General features: G+C 44.5%; 1 protein-coding gene across 1 annotated transcript in view; it reads right to left on the bottom strand.

The window, feature by feature from the left end:
* Positions 1-517, bottom strand: part of LOC124615680 (lysozyme-like) — a 36,000-nt gene extending 35,483 nt beyond the window's left edge. Inside the window, exon 1 of the mRNA XM_047143709.1 lies at positions 437-517. The gene's annotated coding sequence lies outside the window, so the exon portion shown is untranslated. The remainder of the gene's footprint in view (positions 1-436) is intronic.
* Positions 518-14,591: the final 14,074 nt, after the last annotated feature.

Genomic DNA, 14,591 nt, shown 5'->3' with positions numbered 1-14,591 from the left:
TCTCTAGCTGCCAGATTTCCTCTTCCATAATCCATTTTCGCTCCCATACGAAGGCACAACCGTCTTTAGAACGCGCTTGGGTTGTCACGTTAAGTCTCGTTTTTAAAAATTTCCGGCTCTTGTGGACAGAGTAACTCTTCTTACCTGAACGAAAAGCAAATATCACACAACCCAGGAAGTTGTCTAGCTCCGATGTTTAATAGAAAAGAAACAGCCACTGTGCTAAGGCAGGAACCGGAAAAAATTACCTCCGCAGACCATTTACGTAAAACAACCGACGACGGGACAACCGATATTCGACCGGGCTAACAAAACCACATCAGATATTAACATGTAAACACAACAGCGATAAACGGTATGCGAAATTTCATTATCTTCCCCGAGAAGTTATGTCTTGCTTAAACATAGCAATTTCGGTTCAATATAGTGTACTTACGGAGCGAAACAGGCTTGCAACGACAGCGTGCTTTGCAAGCAAGGACAATGGGCCAGTCCTGTACGTGACTGACTGTAAGTCGTCAATAGAAAATAATGTTCGGGTCGTGATTGGAAAGATATCTCTGTTGATACGAGAGATATCGCTGTACCCTGATAATGCAGCGGAAACTGCCAGAATCGATTAACAGACAAAGTACGGCCATATCACAAAGATCGACTACGTGATTAAATGCGCTACAAGAGTCTAGTAATGGCATAATAGGCGCCCAAACAACCGAAGTAACATTGATGCCGGCGCGAAAAATAATTTTTAATTCTGTCACAACAGCGCAGAAAAGTGAACGGTCCAAAATCTGACGAAGGCAAAATAGACAAACGCAAGTAGGAACCTATAACATTGACTTGTTGTTGTTCTTTTAAACTTATTCTACTACGTTCCTCCTTGTTATTCACTTTCAATGATTCATGCCCCAATCTGAAAAAAACGGAACCCGTATGGGATCGCTTCGTTGTCCGTCTTTCTGTCCTACTGCTTAGAACCCATTTTCTCGGGAGCGGTTAGACATATCACGTTCAAATTTATGTCACATATTAAGACTTATGCTCCCTTGACAGTTAAAAGTTTTAAACTTCTAAGTCAATTAAATCACAAGACATATTCTATATTTACACATATAAACAAAAGTGCCCTGTTCGCTCCTTCTTGTATGTTCGGCCAAGTCCGAGGAATTACTGTAGGGATTTTGATAAGCTCTTGGAATTCCTGGGACCGATATGTAGGCCGTACATGTACCGTAAACAGGAAAAAATCGTTGAGATTATCGAGTTCTAGGATGGATGATATGCTCCTACTTGCATTTGGACAATTTTTTATCTTTGGAAACAATTACGTTTCACAAGTCACCTAAAACGCTGAAACGTCACACCGAGTCACACTCTGCAAATTGTAATAGATACTATTAATGAAATTGACAATAATAATAATTCAGAAGTGTGTCAAATGTTTCTCACTCGGTGAAAACCAGCATAAAATTTTCGATCATTTTTTTTAGTTTGCCGGCCAGAGTGGCCGTGCGGTTCTAGGCGCTGCAGTCTGGAACCGAACGACAGCTACGGTCGCAGGTTCGAATCCTGTCTTGGGCATGGATGTGTGTGATGGCCTTAGGTTAGTTAGGTTTAATTAGATCTAAGTTCTAGGCAACTGATGACCTCAGAAGTTAAGTCGCATAGTGCTCAGAGCCATTTGAACCATTTATTTTAATTTTGCTGTGGCTAGAATCGTGTAGTACTTCAGAAATGGAGAAGTGGTAACAATGTCCGTCTGGCTTTTTATTAGATGTGTTTATTCACATTGGTGGTTTCGACAACTGAGCCAGTGTACAGTGACACCTGCAACATAATCCGTTGTTTAACGACCGTTTCAACTTCAAGAATACATGGTGTCGGCAAAAATTGTAGAGAACAAATTCTACAGATAACGAAGAATCATGTTTTCCTGTCTTATTACGTAAATGAATTAGATAAAAACGATTGACACGAAGGCAATGTCATCTTAAAGCGAATGATTATGCATTGACGTACTTCATGTTGAGGTAGAAAGTTGTATAAATCTTTTAAAAGTATTTGTCTTTTACAAGTTTTTCAGAACAGAGTGTGTTTTTAAAGCTGGATCTGCTCGATATACAGATACAAACTTTGCAAAATGTCTACCCATGTGTAAAAGAATATCAGGATTATTGCACAGAGTACGCTACTGGCCATTAAAATTGCTACACCACGAAGATGTGCTACAGACGCGACATTTAACCAACAGGAAGAAGATGCTGTGATATGCAAATGATTAGCTTTTCGGAGCATTCACACAAGGTTGGCGCCGGTGGCGACACCTACAACGTGCTGACATGAGGAAAGTTTCCAACCGATTTCTCATACACAAAGAGCAGTTGACCGGCGTTGCCTGGTGAAACGTTGTTGTGATGCCTCGTGTAAGGAGGAGAAACCATCACGTTTCCGACTTTGATAAAGGTTTATGTCATGCCTATCGCGATTGCGGTTTATCGTATCGCGACATTGCTGCCCGCGTTGGTCGAGATCCGATGACTGTTAGCAGAATATGGAATCAGAGGGTTCAGGAGGCTAATACGGAACGCCGTGCTGGATCCCAACGGCCTCGTATCACTAGCAGTCGAGATGACAGAAATCTTATCCGCATGGCTGTAACGGATCGTGCAGCCACGTCTCAGTCCGCAAGTCAACAGATGGGAACGTTTGCAAGAGAACAACCATCTGCACGAACAGTCGAACAGTTCGACGACGTTTGCAGCAGCATGGACTATCAGCTCGGATACCATGGTTGCGGTTACCCTTGACGCTGCATCACAGACAGGAGCGCCCGCGATGATGTACTCAACAACGAACCTGGTGCACGAATGGCAAAACGTCATTTTTTCGGATGAATCCAGGTTCTGTTTACAGCATCATGATGGTCGCATCCGTGTTTGGCGACATCGCGGTGAACGCACATTGGAAGCACAGAGTCCATCGCCATACTGGCGTATCACCCGGCGTGATGGTATGGGGTGCCATTGGTTACACGTCTCTTGCTCGCATTGTCGGCACTTTGGACAGTGGACGTTACATTTCAGATGTGTCACGACCCCTGGCTCTACCCTTCATTCGATCCCTTTCTGGATACAGAAAATGTTCGACTGCTGCCCTGGCCAGCACATTCTCCAGACCTCTCACCAATTTAAAACGTCTGGTCAATGGTGGCCGAGCAACTGGCTCATCACAATACGCCAGTCACTACTCTTGATGAACTGTGGTATCGTGTTGAAGCTGCATGGGCTGCATGGTACACGCCATCCAAGCTCTGTTTGACTTAATGCCCAGGCGTATCAAGGCCGTTATTGCGGCCAGGGGTGGTTGTTCTGGGTACTGATTTCTCAGGATCTATGCACCCAAATTGCGTGAAAATGTAATCACATGCCAGTTCTAGTTTAATACACTCCTGAAAATTGAAATAAGAACACCGTGAATTCATTGTCCCAGGAAGGGGAAACTTTATTGACACATTCCTGAGGTCAGATACATCACATGATCACACTGACAGAACCACAGGCACATAGACACAGGCAACAGAGCACGCACAATGTCGGCACTAGTACAGTGAATATCCACCTTTCGCAGCAATGCAGGCTGCTATTCTCCCATGGAGACGATCGTAGAGATGCTGGATGTAGTCCTGTGGAACGGCTTGCCATGCCATTTCCACCTGGCGCCTCAGTTGGACCAGCGTTCGTGCTGGACGTGCAGACCGCGTGAGACGACGCTTCATCCAGTCCCAAACATGCTCAATGGGGGACAGATCCGGAGATCTTGCTGGCCAGGGTAGTTGACTTACACCTTCTAGAGCACGTTGGGTGACACGGGATACATGCGGACGTGCATTGTCCTGTTGGAACAGCAAGTTCCCTTGCCGGTCTAGGAATGGTAGAACGATGGGTTCGATGACGGTTTGGATGTACCGTGCACTATTCAGTGTCCCCTCGACGATCACCAGTGGTGTACGGCCAGTGTAGGAGATCGCTCCCCACACCATGATGCCGGGTGTTGGCCCTGTGTGCCTCAACGTATGCAGTCCTGATTGTGGCGCTCACCTGCACGGCGCCAAACACGCGTACGACCATCATTGGCACCAAGGCAGAAGCGACTCTCATCTCTGAAGACGACACGTCTCCATTCGTCCCTCCATTCACGCCTGTCGCGACACCACTGGAGGCGGGCTGCACGATGTTGGGGCGTGAGCGGAAGACGGCCTAACGGTGTGCGGGACCGTAGCCCAGCTTCATGGAGACGGTTGCGAATGGTCCTCGCCGATACCCCAGGAGCAACAGTGTCCCTAATTTGCTGGGAAGTGGCGGTGCGGTCCCCTACGGCACTGCGTAGGATCCTACGGTCTTGGCGTGCATCCGTGCGTCGCTGCGGTCCGGTCCCAGGTCGACGGGCACGTGCACCTTCCGCCGACCACTGGCGACAACATCGATGTACTGTGGAGACCTCACGCCCCACGTGTTGAGCAATTCGGCGGTACGTCCACCCGGCCTCCCGCATGCCCACTATACGCCCTCGCTCAAAGTCCGTCAACTGAACATAACGGTTCACGTCCACGCTGTCGCGGCATGCGACCAGTGTTAAAGACTGCGATGGAGCTCCGTATGCCACGGCAAACTGGCTGACACTGACGGCGGCGGTGCACAAATGCTGCGCAGCTAGCGCCATTCGACGGCCAACACCGCGGTTCCTGGTGTGTCCGCTGTGCCGTGCGTGTGATCATTGCTTGTACAGCCCTCTCGCAGTGTCCGGAGCAAGTATGGTGGGTCTGACACACCGGTGTCAATGTGTTCTTTTTTCCATTTCCAGGAGTGTATATTTGTCCAATGAATACCCGTTTATCACTGCATTTCTTCTTGGTGTAGCAATTTTAATGGCCGGTAGTGTAATTTGCATATTTTACTTTACATACAAAGGACACATATAATAATAAGAAGCTGTTACATGAAACAAGTAACTATCTTCTCACAGGAAATCACAGGACTTTCTGTCAGTAATTCATATTTTGTAATGTGAAAGCATACTTCATTCAAAATTTGCATAAAGCAACAGCAAAAATTGGATTCATGGTGCTCGAAACTGTCAAAAATTCAATCAGTTACGCTATAATACTGGTACAAGACAAACGTAATTCACCATACCTTTCACACAAAAAAGACTTTCAGACATGCAGCTACTGTATGTTGCAGCAGGATGTGGTGTTCAGAAATTCGAAACATAATAAAGAGAAAAATTTTGCAACATCCACCATCCTGACTGGACGGAGCATAACATCACAAGTTATTAGGTCGTTCAAACAGCAGAAAAGTAACAATGATTACTGACAAAGAAGTTGTAAGATGGCAAGAACTATGCCACTTACATGAAGTCATTAAAGATCACCTAACTCACGTTGAGCGAACAGTAGGGCTGAACAAAAATGACTGACAAGGCACAATGCATCTTGTAGAGGGTATAGTATGGAGGTATTGGAATATTTAATGTCGGGTGATGGTTTTAAAGTAATTCACACGACATTTTGTGGAAACGCGTCAATTTACTGGAGGCTAGTTTATCCCAGGGAAGTGTTCAAGAGTTGATCGAGGCCGGCGAGGCAGCGGCGAAGAGAAGCAACAATAGGCAGTTTAGGGCGGCTGAAGCTCTGAGAAAGCGGTAACGGGGCGTGGCCGTCAGCTGCCTTAAGATGAGTGACAGAGAGTGGGTGATTGACCCCATGCTGTTGTACCGGGAAGCAGACGGAGAACTTGTACGCCTGTTGATAAATGTCCGTCGTCCTGTTTTCAGTGAAACATGCGAGAAAGCAACGCAAAGCTACGGTGGAGCGGTCAACAGAGGCCAAAATATGCGTGTTCGTGACTATAGCAACTTCACACTGAATTCACAGTCCGCAGAGTCTGAAGTAAATCAGGTGAAGAGCGACACAATGAAATACGCCGTCCTCCGATGGGAACATAGGACCAAGGAATTTGAAGTACTCTTCTGGGCGTCAGAAGTCCGGAAAAATTGGTGTTTGTGCAGACACTAACCTTGATGGGTGGCTTGGAAGCAGCTAAATAGTAGAAGTTGAGAGGAAGGGAAATTTGGTGGGAATTTGTTCACTTCCCAGAGCAGGTATTGGTCGGCCCTGGGAAGCAACGCATAATTAACGCGACTTGCACAGCAATTGGCGTAAGTGATTTTGCTGGAGGGGAAGCCGAGGCGAAGACCGGACTGTGAGAAGTCTCCATGGTGGTCTTCCATTCCCAGCTTGCCTAGAGTGCGGACGTGGCGTTCTTTACTCAGCTTGCCTGAGAGAGAGTGAGCATCTCTGCAGTTTAGGACTTAGCAAACGGAACGATTGAGTTTGGAGATAGAAAGTTTTCGTTCAGCTATGTATTGAGCAAGATAGCTAAAAGTGAATAGACGAGCGCAGCCTTGCAGCACCACGAGGTCGGCCGACGTCCGCACAACGACGCCGCTCCGCCACGCTGTATTCGGTGATATCGCGCCCGCTCCGGCTACTGATTAATTTGTTGGATCACGTCGGCAAAGTTTCCATGAGGGTTTCATGGGCCGTGTATTGTAGAATTCTTCTCGCACTTCGCATTACGCCTGGGTCAGTCGATAGGAATTACTTTTGATTTATTGAGCTTTACTCCACGCAGACGCAATTTATTACCACTGCCTGTTAGGAGAGTCATGTAATGTGATGATTGAAGGTCGAGAGTTAAAATAGATCTGTGCTAATCGACTGCATCTGTTTTCAATCAAGTAGTTGAAATCCCAAGTCACTTTCTTAATTAATTTTATGTTCAACATTTGCATCTGCTGTTCAATAGCTGAATATAACATCAATGAGCACACCTTTTTAATTAAAAGGGATCAATTCTGAATCAGTTAATGTCAACACTGCCACTGCAGTTCAATCAGGAGTCACAGGGCCTTATTACTTTCTTTGCGTTATCCAGCATTGCGGCAGTTTTTGCACTCTCTGTTGATCTGTTAGTCAATTACCTGGGGTGAACACACACCAAAACCAGATAAGTGACGGGTGGGGTGTTACAAAGTATTCGTGGAGCAGGACCTCAGGAAATGGTATTCAGCCGTGTGGGCAATGGCTCATTAATAAACAATTCTCACCTTCTCCATGAAACACATCTCAAAGAACGTTGAGTTGAGAGTGTTGACAGACCAACAATTGCCCGCCTATTATATGGATGGTATACAAGCAACATGGTGAAATGATTTAGGTGCTAGTGTTGATTTCTGCTAGAGAATTATGATGTAATGTATGCGTTAAGACTGGCGATTGTCAATTTTTAACAGTTCTCAGCGGCACACTTTGTTGCATTCTTGTGAGACATCTTAATAAACCGGAAAAAGAGAGCACCATTTTCTTTAACTATTACAGTAGTTTACTGGGAGTTGTAACTAGTGTCTTCCTATTAACAACAAACTGCATACTGAAAATTATATATTAATCTCTAAACGTTGCACATATATTTCCCCACTGACTTCAAGTATATTCTAGCATGTCCAGATCCGAGGTGTGCAAGTTGTTGTTGTTGTTGTGGTCTTCAGTCCAGAGACTGGTTTGATGCAGCTGTCCATGCTACCCTATCCTGTGCAGGATTCTTCATCTCCCAGTACTTACTGCATCCTACATCCTTATGAATCTGCTTAGTGTATTCATCTCTTGGTCTCCCTCTACGATTTTTACCCTCCACGCTGCTCTCCAATGCTAAATTTGTGATCCCTTGATGCCTCAGAACATGTCCTACCAACCGATCCCTTCTTCTGGTCAAGTTGTGCCACAAACTCCTCTTCTACCCAATTCTATTCGATACCTCCTCATTAGTTATGTGACCTACCCATCTAATCTTCAGCATGCTTCTGTAGCACCACATTTCGAAAGATTCTATTCTCTTCTTGTCCAAACTATTTATCGTCCATCTTTCACTTCCATACGTGACTACACTCCATATATATATTTCAGAAACGACTTCCTATACTCGATGTTAACAAATTTCTCTTCTTCAGGAACGCTTTCCTTGCAATTGCCAGTCTACATTTTATATCTTCTCTACTTCGACCATCATCAGTTATTTTGCTCCCCAAATAGCAAAACTTCTTTACTACTTTATGTGTCTCATTTCCTAATCTAATTCCCTCAGCGTCACCCGACGTAATTCGACTACATTCCATTATCCTCGTTTTGTTTTTGTTGATGTTCATCTTATATCCTCCTTTCAAGACACTGTCCATTCCGTTCAACTGCTCTTCCAAGTTCTTTGCTGTCTGACAGAATTACAATGTCATCGGCGAACCTCAAAGTTTTTATTTGTTCTCCATGGATTTTAATGCCTACTCCGAATTTTTCTTTTCTTTCCTTTACTGCTTGCTCAATATACAGATTGAATAACATCGGGTAAAGGCTACAACCCTGTCCCAATCCCTTCCCAACCACTGCTTCCCTTTCATGCCCCTCGACTCTTATAACTGCCATCTGGTTTCTGTACAAATTGTAAATAGCCTTTCGCTCCCTATATTTAACCCCTGCCACCTTTAGAATTTGGAAGAGAGTATTCCAGTCAACATTGTCAAAAGCTTTCTCTAAGTCTACAAATTCTAGAAACGTATGTTTGCGTTTCCTTAATCTTTCTTCTAAGATAAGTCGTAGGGTCAGTATTGCCTCACGTGTTCCAACATTTCTACGGAATCCAAACTGATCTTCCCCGAGGTCGGCTTCTACTAGTTTTTCCATTTGTCTGTAAAGAATTCGTGTTAGTATTGTGAAGCTGTGACTTATTAAACTGATAGTTCGGTAATTTTCGCATGTCAACACCTGTTTTCTTTAGGATTGGAATTATTATACTCTTCTTGAAGTCTGAGGGTATTTCGCCTGTTTCATATATCTTGCTCACCAGATGGTAGAGTTTTGTCAGGACTGGCTCTCCCAAGGCCGTCAGCAGTTCCAATGGAATGTTGTCTAATCCTGGGGCCTTGTTTCGACTAAAGGTCTTTCAGTGCTCTGTCAAACTCTTCACGCAGTATCGTCTCTCCCATTTCATTTTCATCTACATCCTCTTCAATTTCCATAATATTGTCCTCAAGCACATCGCCCATGCATAGACCCTCTATATACTCCTTCCCCCTTTTTGCGTTCCTTCTTTGCTTAGAACTGGGTTTCCATCTGAGCTCTTGATATTCATACAAGTGGTTCTCTTCTCTCCAAAGGTCTCTTTAATTTTCCTGTAGGCAGTATCTATCTTACCCCTAGTGAGATAAGCCTCTACATCCTTACATTTGTCCTCTAGCCATCCCTGCTTAGCCATTCTGCACTTCCTGTCGACCTCATTTTTGAGACGTTTGTATTCCTTTTTGCCTGCTTCACTTACTGCATTTTTGTATTTTCTCCTTTCATCAATTAAATTCAGTATTCCTTCTGTTACCCAAGGATTTCTACTAGCCCTCGTCTTTTTACCTACTTGATCCTCTGCTGCCTTCACTATTTCATTCCTCAAAGCTACCCATTCTTCTTCTGCTGTACTTCTTTCCCCCATTCCTGTCAATTGTTCCCTTATGCTCTCCCTGAAACTCTGTTCAACCTCTGGTTTAGTCAGTTTTTTTATTCATTATTAAACCTACTCCTGCATCACCCCTATTTGATTTTGTATTTAAAAACCTGTATTCACCTGACCAAAAGTCTTGTTCCTCCTGCCACCGCCGGCCGCGGTGGTCTCGCGGTTGAGGCGCTCAGTCCGGAACCGCGCGACTGCTACGGTCGCAGGTTCGAATCCTGCATCGGGCATGGATGTGTGTGATGTCCTTAGGCTAGTTAGGTTTAAGTAGTTCTAAGTTCTAGGGGACTGATGACCACAGAAGTTAAGTCCCATAGTGCTCAGAGCCATTTGAACCTCCTGCCACCGAACTTCGTTAATTCCCACTATATCTAACTTTAACCTGTCCATTTCCCTTTTTAAATTTTCTAACCTACCTGCCCGATTAAGGGATCTGACATTCCACGCTCCGATCCGTAGAACGCTAGTTTTCTTTCTTCTGATAACGATGTCCTCCTGAGTAGTCCCCGCCCGGAGATACGAATGGGGAACTATTTTACCTCCGGAATATTTTACCCAAGAAGACGTCATCATCATTCAACCATACAGTATAGCTGCATGCCCCTGGAAAAATTACGGCTGTAGTTTCCCTTGCTTTCGACCGTTCGCAGTACCAGCACAGCAAGGCTGTTTTGGTTAGTGTTACAAGGCTAGATCAATCAATCGTCCAGACTGTTGCCCCTGCAACTACTGAAAAGTCTGCTGCCCCTCTTCAGGAACCGCACGTTTGTCTGGCCTCTCAACAGATACCCCTCCGTTGTGATTGCACCTACGTGTCGGCCATCTGTATCGCTGATGCACGCAAGCCTCCTCAACAACGGCAAGGTCCGTGGTTCATTGGGGGAAGAAGGTGTGCAAAGTTAGTCCAAATTTGTAACTGAAAATTTTTTTGTATCTCAAAATATTTTCATTTAGTTATAAATACATTGGTAGTAATAAATGTTTTTTCGAAACTAAAAAGTAAAACGCAGTTTCGTCGGAGGGGCACCACTTGGTAACAGCTTGTTGGACTCCTCCATGGGCTACAAGGGTGGGACAGACAAATTCCTTCCGCGAAAATACGTTCTATAGTGGACATAGTGTTCATAAAATTATTTCAAGAAGGGCTCCGAGTGAGTTTACTCTGGGTTACAGGTGTTGCGCATCAGAGTAGTTAAATTCTGAATATTAGGTAAAGTAACGCACTTAACATCACAACTTGATAAAAAGTTGCAAACAGAGGTAATGTTCCCTTGTTCTCGTGAGTGTTGGCCGCGGTCAGACCATGCAGCTGATGGCAGCCCAACCTCAGCGATTCAGTAAAGTTGGTTATAAGTGTAATTATTTACAGTCCCTAGGAAGAGAATTTGATTGGTGCTAAGAAGTTATATATTTTTAACCTTGAGAATAACTGCAGATTTAGACGTGATCAGGTTGAACAAAATTTTTGTTGGGCTAATGTTACCCTCTCATCACTATCATAACACGGTCCTTATTTCCTGAATCCTTGCACAAATAACCTACATCCTCTATTACTTGCGTGCAACATGTATTTTGCTTGAAGATTGTAACCCGGTGCTAGTTTCCTATTTCTTTCTTCAGCAACTGGCCCAAACCTCTTCGGTGGATACTACCTCATAGCAGGACTTCCCTTCTCTTTCCTGCTCTCCCTGAAACCATTGGTTCATGTTGAAAGCTTGATTCACCTTAATTATACGTAACTTTAGCGGAGATTCTTCCATATCTAAATGAAGTAGCAAGGCAAAGCAATTTTTATGCCAGTAACAACCTTTTCAGATACTGTTATTTTCCTGTGGTTCCTGTTTTCTTCTACCTTTCCCCCCTTTCGTTACCCGTCTCCCCGTTTAACCTTTCCAGTTCCTTCCTGTCACTGTCCACCTCAAGCTTAAAGACCCTAATTTTTTCCAGTTGTTCAGCTATTTCCTTGCCCCGTGTACAGTGTTTACAATACCACAGAAGATTTCACTCCGTTCAAACTTTTCTACATCAGCACAATTTCTGCAATTGAATCATCTGTCAGAGCTACTACCTAACTCGGTGAAGCCGACGTGTATTTGACCCATCCTCCTCTCACTCTGGCCTTACTGTAAATGTATTAACAATCGAGACGAGAAGAACAAAAACCGGGAGAAAGTGCTTTCGGTTATGATAAGCGTTGTTATCGACTGTTAACGAAGGTCCCATAAACACTAATGTGCTGCATGACACAGCCACTTCACTTAAATATCTAGGTGTAACGTTGCAAAGCGATATGTAGTGAGACGAGCTCGTAAGGACGGTAGTAGGGTAGGCGAATTGTCAACTGCGGTTTATTGGGACGATTCTACCAAAATGTATCTCATCTATAAAGGAGACTGCGTATGGGCCACTAGTGAGACCCATTTTGAGTACTGCTCGAGTTAGTGGGGTCCCTCCTACATCGGATTACAGGAAGACATCGAAGCAGCTCAGTAGCGTGCTACTAGATTTGTTACCGGTAAGTTCGGCCAACATTCGAATATTACGGAGATGCCTGTGAACTGAAATGGGAATCCCTGAAGAGAAGACGTCGTTCTTTCCGCCAAACACCATTGACAAAATTTAGAAAACCGTCATCTGAAGCTGACTGCAGAACGATTCTACTGGCGTCAACGTACATTTCGTGTGAGGACGACGAAGACAAGAAAAGACAAATTAGGGTACGTACGGAGGCATACAGACAATCGTTCTTCCCTCTCTCTCTATTTGCAAGTGCAACAGGAAGAAACGGCTATTAGTGATACAACGTACACTCTTTGACATAAAACTTGACCGGCGGCCGGCCGCTTCAGAGGCTAAGTCCGCGCCGATCGCGACATGGGACAAAAAAACTGGCCAACTCGCTAATTTTCTAAGTCCGGTTATCTGCACAATCTGGCAACACTGTAGACTGCGGCACTTCCTGGAGGAAAACTTGTCCCATGATAGACAAACTCTAGGCTGATTACCCCTGTGGTCTAGCGGTAGTGTGCGTTGTTTCTGTTCATAATGTCAGTGGATCGAGAGCAGCTGGCATAAAATATTTTTATAGCCTCTTCTGTCTGAATGCTGAAGACGTGAATGTAATGGTAGCGCAGATTCAATCTATTTCGCTTTGTGACACACCGATATCAAAATTTTATCCAGTAACGATTTTACGGCAGATTTCCTGCAGACTGTCCTCCTCTGGACGCCGTATGCGGCAAAGCTCCGGGATCCATTTGCTGGCTACTGGCAGCGGCCGTGGCGACAGCAGCGGCGCTGCACTCCCCCGTTCTTTATCGAAAGCGCCTGCTACCGCTCATCGCTTTTGATGATTTAAAACTCTTTATTATTAAATGTTGCTCCACAGAAAATTTCTACAATTTCCATTCACGCTCAAAAGCAACGGAGACAGACGCCCTGATTAGTAGGCGGGAATTATATTACATTAATCGGCAAGAGCTGAGTATGGCCCGAAATTAATTTTATAGACTGGGACGAAATTAAACCACCTCACTACATTCGATGAATTTATAAATGCTTCATACCTCGTTTCTTTTCCTTTCAAACTCAATTATTTGTGCAACTTTTGGTCAATGTTTGGATGTTTTCGTCAAGCCAGAGTGAGCGTCTGTGGTGTAAAGTGTATTACAGTTCTTGTTTCATTCCTTATGGTAAGTCTATGCGATAAACTGTGTGAATACCTTGCAATGCATGCTCTGTAGCAGTGCAGGAACACTGCACATTTGGAGTTCCATGTATGGGTTCATGAAGTATTTATTGTTGATCGGAAGTTATAGTTAAGGTCATCAGATTTAAACCAGAAAAATTTGTCGTTTTGAAGGTTTCAGAGAACGGAAAGGAATTGCTAACGCCGGTGTTAGAAAACGTCTACAGTTAAATGCTATTGCAAAAATTTAGAAGAAGGGAACTACATTAATCAACATGTGCACTTCATAAACAACCTTCTGACATGTTAGACCTATATGACGAACAAGGCTCAAATTTATATCGTTGACAGTCGGTTTGAATCTTTTCAGGGTCTATTTTACAGTGAAGCACCTTGGAATTTGCAAAGCAGAAATCCATGATATTAACTTAATTTACTAAGTCGAAATCGGACGAAGATTGATGTTTAAAGGCATTCTTCAGATTTCGCATGAGAAATTTTTACTAGCAGTTTGCAACTGCATTAATTAAAATGGAAAATAAAAGGTTGTAGTCAGCGGCTTCTAACGTGATTCGAACTGCTATGTCTTATAGTACAAGCACTGCAACGCACAAGGGAACCTCTGAGCTAACGACACACTGGCGGCCAGAGGCGGAATATAGTCACTGCGATGTTGCCTGAGCCTCAAAACGCAACCTGAAACACACGAACAGAGGAGGTGGAGATTACTGTTTTAACGTCCCGTCGACAACGATGTCATTAGAGACGGAGCACAAGCTCGGATTAGGGATGGATGGGGAAGGAAATCGGCCGTGCCCTTCCTAAGGAACCATCCCGGCATTTGCCTGAAGCGATTTAGGGAAATCATTGAAAACCTAAATCAGGATGGCCGGGCGCGGGATTGCACCGTCGTCCTCCCGAATGCACACACAAACAGGTGTTACTTATGTGAAGAGCGCCGTTCTTGGAGTCCAGAAATTAAATATACTTTCTAATTGTGTCATCTTGCAGTGAATTATATCGTACGAGTCTTCGATGTGGAAAACGAATGTCAACTGAATTTAGCGAGGTAACGCCACCTACACCCGGAAGTAAATGCACTATCGGAGTGTTGACAAATACTTGCTACGACGCTGCCATTTCTAGGCTCTCTGACGAGGCAGCTCTTCAGCGAAATGCTTGCCGTGATTCTCCGATACGGTTCTTCAGAGTGGAGACGCGCGCGCACGTTTGGTTTTTATGCGGCGTTCTCCCCTGATGGTTTCTGACGTCGCCTTGTGGGCTATGTATAC

Source organism: Schistocerca americana, chromosome 5 (genome assembly GCF_021461395.2).
Source record: "Schistocerca americana isolate TAMUIC-IGC-003095 chromosome 5, iqSchAmer2.1, whole genome shotgun sequence".
NCBI classification, from domain to species: Eukaryota; Metazoa; Arthropoda; class Insecta; order Orthoptera; family Acrididae; genus Schistocerca; species Schistocerca americana.
The sequence above is the reverse complement of the archived record's forward strand: the minus strand, read 5'-3'. Positions and strand labels throughout refer to the sequence as shown.